The sequence below is a fragment of the Phalaenopsis equestris genome, unplaced genomic scaffold (assembly GCF_001263595.1).
Source record: "Phalaenopsis equestris unplaced genomic scaffold, ASM126359v1 Scaffold000422, whole genome shotgun sequence".
NCBI classification, from domain to species: Eukaryota; Viridiplantae; Streptophyta; class Magnoliopsida; order Asparagales; family Orchidaceae; genus Phalaenopsis; species Phalaenopsis equestris.
The window spans coordinates 1,208,524-1,215,822 of record NW_018164863.1 but is presented as its reverse complement, the minus strand read 5'-3'; positions in this window follow the sequence as shown (position 1 = coordinate 1,215,822).

Genomic DNA, 7,299 nt, shown 5'->3' with positions numbered 1-7,299 from the left:
AGTCAGATTAGACCAACCAGACAACAAAGTCTAGCCGACTGAACCGGTCTTACCTAGCCGAACTCATAGTGCAGTCGAGCAATAGACTTGCGTATGTAAAATACCTAAAATATCTTGCAATGTCTCCATTAAAGAAGGTACAGAAATATAATATCACATATTGTAACATGTCCCTATAAAAAGGAAGATCATCTTATGAGAAAGAGTTAATGGACAAGATGTTTCATTGTTCACTTGTTGTTCATTTCTTTTTATCCCTATATCTCTCTTATTTCTTACACTCCAATGCCTGACGTGTGATTCATGAATAAAACGATGATTCAACAATAATATAATTTAAATCAGAGAATTTTATATAGATACCACACTATTCTTATGAAGTTGCATACCAAGATTTTAATATTTTAATTTATAACATCTTGGTGTTATAAATCTATACATGAAAATGTGTCTTTCACTTTTAAAAAGTTAGTAATGATAATATTTTTTATGTAATTTTAAAAATTTGAGTGCTATGGAAGTAAATATGAAAACTTATGTGTCTGATATGTAAATATATAAGATTTATATGGTATGCATGTATATAAATGCCCCTTTAAATTAGTATGAAAAAAATAATTATATTTACAAATTTTAAAAGAAATGATGAGTAGATATTTAGTAGGTCCTAAACATAACAAATTATCATAGATGATAAAACTAAATAAAAAATAGAAAAAATTACATACATACCATATAATCTTTATATATTTATCAATCCAATAGCTAAACTTACATATTTACATTTATAACACTCAAGAATCATAAATCAATACATGAAAAAGACGTTCCCTTTCACTTTTAAAAGATAAACTGTAATGATATTTTTTATTTGATATTAAAGATTTGATTTTATGAATGTAAATATAATACTAGGTGTTGGATATATAAATACTTGAAATTATGTGATATTTATGTAAACTCCCCTAAAAAATAAATATGATATGGCAGTTACTGTTATAACCTGGAAAAAATATTACATCGTCTCCGCACGTAGAGTTACGTGTGGAGTCAAATGAAATCATGTTACAACAACAACAACAACAACAACAACAACAACAAAGCCTTAATCCCACTACGTGGGGTCGGCTACATGAATCCTTTTTCTCCATTGCGTCCTATTTAGTGTCATATTTTCATTTAGTTCTAGTAAATTAAGATCATTTTTAATACAATAAGCCCAAGTCTTCCTAGGTCTACCTCTGCCTTTCTTAACACAAGTCGAATTTAAAACATCTACTCTCCTAATCGGATCATCTAATGGTCGACGTTTAATATGACCAAACCATCTAAGACGACTTTCTCTAATTTTGTCTGTCACAGGAGCTACACCAACCCTATCACGAATATATTCATTCCGCATTTTGTCTCTAAGTGTAAAGCCACTCATCCACCTAATCATTCTCATCTCGGCAACACTTAACTTATTATTATGCTTCTCTTTTAAAGGCCAACATTCAGCGCCATAGAGCATTGCAGGCCTCACCACCGTTTTATAAAATTTTCCTTTCAGTCTTAGCCGTACTTTTCTATCACACAAAAGGCCCGAAGCATTCCTCCACTTCAACCAACCAACTTGAATTCTACTATTAACATCCCCATCTATATCACCATCGCTTTGGACAACGGACCCAAGGTATCTAAATCGTTCACACCTTTTAATAATTTGATCACCCAAAGTAACACTTCTGTCACTAGAGCTATTAATACTAAAATTACATTCCATGTATTCAGTTTTAGTTCTACTTAAACGAAGGCCTTTAGACTCCAATGTAGACCTCCATAATTCAAGTTTTTCCTGGGCTTTTTCTCTCGTTTTATCCACGAGAAGAATAGCATCAGCAAAAAGCATACACCAAGGTACATCCTCCTGTAGATGTCCAGTAAGACCATCCATAACTAAAGCAAAAAGATATGGGCTTAAAGCCGATCCTTGATGTAATCCAACAGAAATAGGAAAATATTTTGTCAATCCTCCTAAATGAAATCACGCTACGTCGAAAAAAAAAAAAATTTTCCGGTAACACAAGGGAATGTTTCTCCCGTGCTATTAAGATGTTATTGTGTGTTATTCATGTGTTATTCAAATATTATTGATATGTTATTGTATTAGTATAACACCGGGAATATTCTCATAACATAATAACACCTGAATAACGTACAATAACATATGAATAACATGGAATAACACGAGAGGAATATTTCCTGTGTTACCGGGCCGATCACCTCAGCGGCGTAATTTCATTGGAATCCGCACGTAACTCTACGCGCGAAGTCCCGACGTAATATTTTTTCTATAACCTGAAGTGTATTTTTTTTCATCACGTCATCTAATATTTTTTCCCATCTCTTTTTAATTTAATCATATACTATTCCTCCATCAAGATGTTTTATACGTTACCATTAAAATTATAATAAAATAGAAAGGTGAATGAAACGTGACTGGATTCAACAATTTATTGTCGGTACCCAATTTTTTTCTTTTTTTTTAATAATATATGTCTAATACCTATTTTTAAATAAATAAACTAAACTATTTAATATTAATTTCATAATTATTTCATACATTATTAAAGCTAAAGGTAAGGTTTAGGAGTAGAAATTTGTGGCTTAATGAGTGATAAGGTGATCAATAACATATTTGTAGTGGGCGACAATTAAACACTAAAGAATTAGTTGTCTCTACTAAAATTAGTCCGAAGTTTAACTGATCGAGTGAATTGTTAAGCTTAACTCGAGTTTAACAGCTCATTTATTTGAGTTACTCACCAAATGTAGAAGACGTAAAAGGACATGAGTCAAATGTTGTTTTTACTCCCTTTGGATTAAGACTCTATGAGTGGCCAAGATCACCAAGTTCTCAATTTTCATCATATGGAATTATAGTCATCTAAGGGACCTTTTGTGATCACTTTTATATTTCATTTTTATTTTAAATTTCTAGTATAGTTTGAGTATGTTTCGATTTAAAGCAAAACATGTTAGACATATTTGATTAAGGTATAATTAGTTTTTAAAGCATGAAAAATATCTAACTTATGCCGAGTGTTTTTAAATGCATGTTAATACACACACACACACACCAAACATTAAACAAAGTTAAGAAAAAAAAATAAATAAAATTGATGTGAGAGAAGCCCTAAGGGACTCCAATAATTATTTGCTAGACAATGTCATTCTTCTTGAAAATCTCATTTGCCTACCCAAGATAGTTGCTCTATAAGTCTAGATTTGGTTACTAATTAGACGAGGGATAAAGTGAATATATCAAAATATTTTTTGTACTAGTCAAAACATAATTGAGGAGCATTACATAAATACCATCCAATTAGTATGTATTTACATATCTTTCTCCTAAATTTTACTTTTGCATTTATACTATTCAAATCTTTTTGGGTCACATCACCAGTACAATCATTTTAACTTCTAAAAAGTGAAATATACATTTTCATCCAAATGTATTGTGAATGTATGTAAAAAATGAAGTGTAGGCGTAAGATGCAAATATATAGAAATTTAATCGTGTGTGTACGTGTGCGCGCGCGTGTGTATATTGAAGCTGATGGTATTTCTTATTTCACTAATTTGTTTAACTGTGATAATAATGTCTTGTTTGATATTAATAGTGATCTTTTTGCCGAGGATGTTGATCTAGGGGTTGGGTTGGATCTAGCTACCCCTCCTTATCACATTGTGTTAAAAAATGCTCTTTTGTCTATTGAGAGCAATAAATATGTTGGGTTGGATGGGTATACCTCTGCTTTTTATAAGTCTTGTTGGGAAATTGTGGGTAATGATGTTGTCTCATGTGTTCAACATTTCTTTAATGACAAAGATCTCCCTAATATTTTAAAGCATCTAATCTTGTGTTTATTCCTAAAAATTAGAATGTTATTCATTGCAATGATTTTAGACCTATTCGCCATATACCGTGGTTTCTAAAATCATTTCTAAGATTGTGGTGAATAGATTACAATAACATCTTAAGATGTTGATATCTAAATATCAATCTGACTTTATTAAAGGTAGATCTATTGCTGAGCATGCTTTGATCGTCTAGGAGATTGTTTTGGATTTGGATAAAATCTACATAAATTGTAATATTATTTTTAAAATGGATGTTAAAAAGGCTTTTGATACTATCAGGTGGGATTTCATTCTGAAAATTTTCAATGCCAGAGGTTTCAGTAATAATGCTTGTTTTCTTATTAAAAGAAATCTTGAAAAAAATTATTACTCTGTTCTGATTGATGGGATTAATTGTGGCTTTTTTACTTCTTCTAGAGGGATCAAACAAGGTGATCATTTATCTCTTATTATTTTCATTTTGACATTTGATTATTTGTCTAGATATCTTAACATGTTATTCTCTGATTATCCTAGTATATATTATGGTATCAAGGGGAATTTTGGAGTTTCCCATCTTACTTTTGCTGATGATTTGATAATCTTTACTAATGCTAATAAGAGGTCCATTATGAGGCTTTGGACAGGTCTTGAACTTTTTCAAGGTGTTTTTGGTTTGTTTTTTAATTTGAATAAATGTTTTTTTTTTACTGTTCTAAAAGGGTTTCTAGTATGAAGAAAAACTGGATTCAAGATTATTCCATGTGCAATGAGGGTAATTTGCATTGTACTTACCTGGGCTTCAACCTAGATAAAGGTAAAAGAAAAGGTCATTTATTTGACAATCTTATTGAGAAAATTAATAAGACAATTATGTCGTGGGATAATCTACTTCTTTCTTTTAGAGGTAAAGTAACTTTACTTAAAAGCATTCTTACCTCTTTACCTCTTTATACTTTACTTTTTATGAAAATTTCTTGTATTTTGATTAAGAAAATTGAAAATAATTTTAATGAATTCTTTTGGGCTGGTAAGGGTTCTAAAATCCACTGGATGAGTTGGAGGAAAATGTGTAAACCAACTCATTCAAATGACTTGTGATTTAGAAATATTTATGATTCTATGCATATTAGTTTTATAAGACTATGGTTTCAATTTAGAAATGGTAATTCTATTTGGTCCTCGTTGATGAGGAATAAATACTGTGGCAAGTCTCATTCTCTTTCTATTACTCCTAACCCTACCTACTCCTTTATTTATAAAGAAATGCTTAAGGTTGCCAGAAATACTAAAGATTTCTTATGTTGGGATGTTGGTAATGGAGATTGTAGCTTTTGGTATGATTGGTGGTTTGGGGATGCTCCTTTTCCTAATTATAATTTGGGTCCTTTTGAAGTGGATATTAATGTTAATAGTTGTTGGGTTAACAACAATTGAGACTTATAGAAGCTTTGCACTTTGGTTGGGGAGGATCAAACTACTTTAATTGGAAAAAATTCTTATTACTAATGATATTGATAAGATCAACATCAAAGGTTAGTAATTCAATATATAAAACTTTTGTTAAGTCTTTGCAGATTTTTAATGGGTTGGATTTGATCTAGGTTTGGAATTCTTTTATTAAGACTTCTCAATCTTTTTCATTTGTAGTCTTTTCACCAAATTCTCCCAATTGATGATATTCTTAAAATGAAGGGTTTACTTTGCAATCAAAATGAAGAAAATTTGGAACACATTTTCCTTAACTGCACTTATTCTTATGAGGTTTGCTCTAATCTCTTTATCTTTTGCAATAAGAAAATGAATGAGGTGAACAATTTTTCGATTTATGGCTTTTTATTAAACTTTTGGAAGCAATTTGGTGGAGGTTTGTTTTTCTCATCAATTTCTATTGTTATTTGTTGGTTTCTTTGGTTTGTCAGAAATGAATCTAAACATAAAGGTAATTTAATTTCTCAACATTCTTGTTTTACTTTTATTACAACTTATATTTACAAAAAGCTTAAATTTATGAAGAAACCTATGAGATTTGTTTGATAAATTTAATAATGTGATTTCGGCTTACTGTAAACTTGTGACTATTTTGACTTTATGGAAGAAACCATCGAGAAGTAGTTTAAAATTCAACATTGATGGTAGTTAGAACAATTTATATGTTGGTATTGGTGGGGTGTGTCGTAATTTTGTAGGAAACTGTTTGTTTTGGTTTTCTGCTCCTGTTGCGGCTGATACACCTCTTCGTGTTGAAGTGGAAGCTGTAATTATGGTCTTACTCTTAGCGGTTAAATGCAGTTGGTCTTATATTGAGATTGAATTAGATTCTATGGAGCTTTGAAACTATTGTACTAAAAAGAAAAAGTGTCCTTGGGTTTTTATTATTCATATGAAAAAAAATTTATGTTTTTCTCAAGATTGTACAGCTTCATTGTATTTTTATTCATCAAGAAGGGAATTAATGCACGAACTGGGATGCTAAAAGAGGACGGTGACTTAAGAATTCAATTTATTTGTTAGGATTTCTCTGAAGTTAGCTTGTCTGATATTTAGGTGATTGCTTAATATTCATTATATTCGTATTGATAATGATTTCATAGGTTTTTATTGCACGAGTTGTACTTGTGATCATTGGTTCTTAGGTTTTTATTACGTGAGTGTTGACCTCACTTTTGGTTGAGGTCTAGAAAACTTCTTTAGTAGCCTAGGTCTAGCCATAGGACTTTCCTATTGACTAGTCTTAGAAAATTAGAAAAGGTACCCCCACCATTAGAAATTCAAAACTCTTCTTTTTACTCAACTTGAAATTCCACATATTGATCTTAACCTCTAGCATTTAGTAGATAAGATCATTATAAGAGAATTCAATAATAGTCCCTATAGGATTACTTGGCTTTAGGGTCGACCCTGGGTGTTGACTTGGAACTAGGGTACACCATATCTTCACAATACATTAATCCATGATTCATTTAGAACGGATATCTATCCAATTCTATATGAAATGCCTAACTTGGTCTTTTGCCCCTAGGCACCTCCAAATTACCTAACTGCCCTTGGGACCCAAATTTGGCTAATATTCCCAAATTTTGCCAAAATACCCAAAATTGATCAAAACCCATTTCAAACACATTGGATACATCCAAATTTGGCAAAATTTCCAAAAAATGGCCAAAATACCAAAATACCCCTCCATGACTTAAAAATCCCAAAATCCAAAAAATTCTAAAAAATTCCTAAAAAATCCCAATAAATCCAAAATATTTCCAATTTCATTTTATACAACTACACCTTGCTCCAATTTGGCCAATTTAACTATCTTTGACAAAATCCCCAAATTAGCCCCAATATTGGCTAACACCTCAAATCTCAACAATTGAATGCCTTAGACCTCAAATTGGCATCCAATTTTTGTTGAAAATA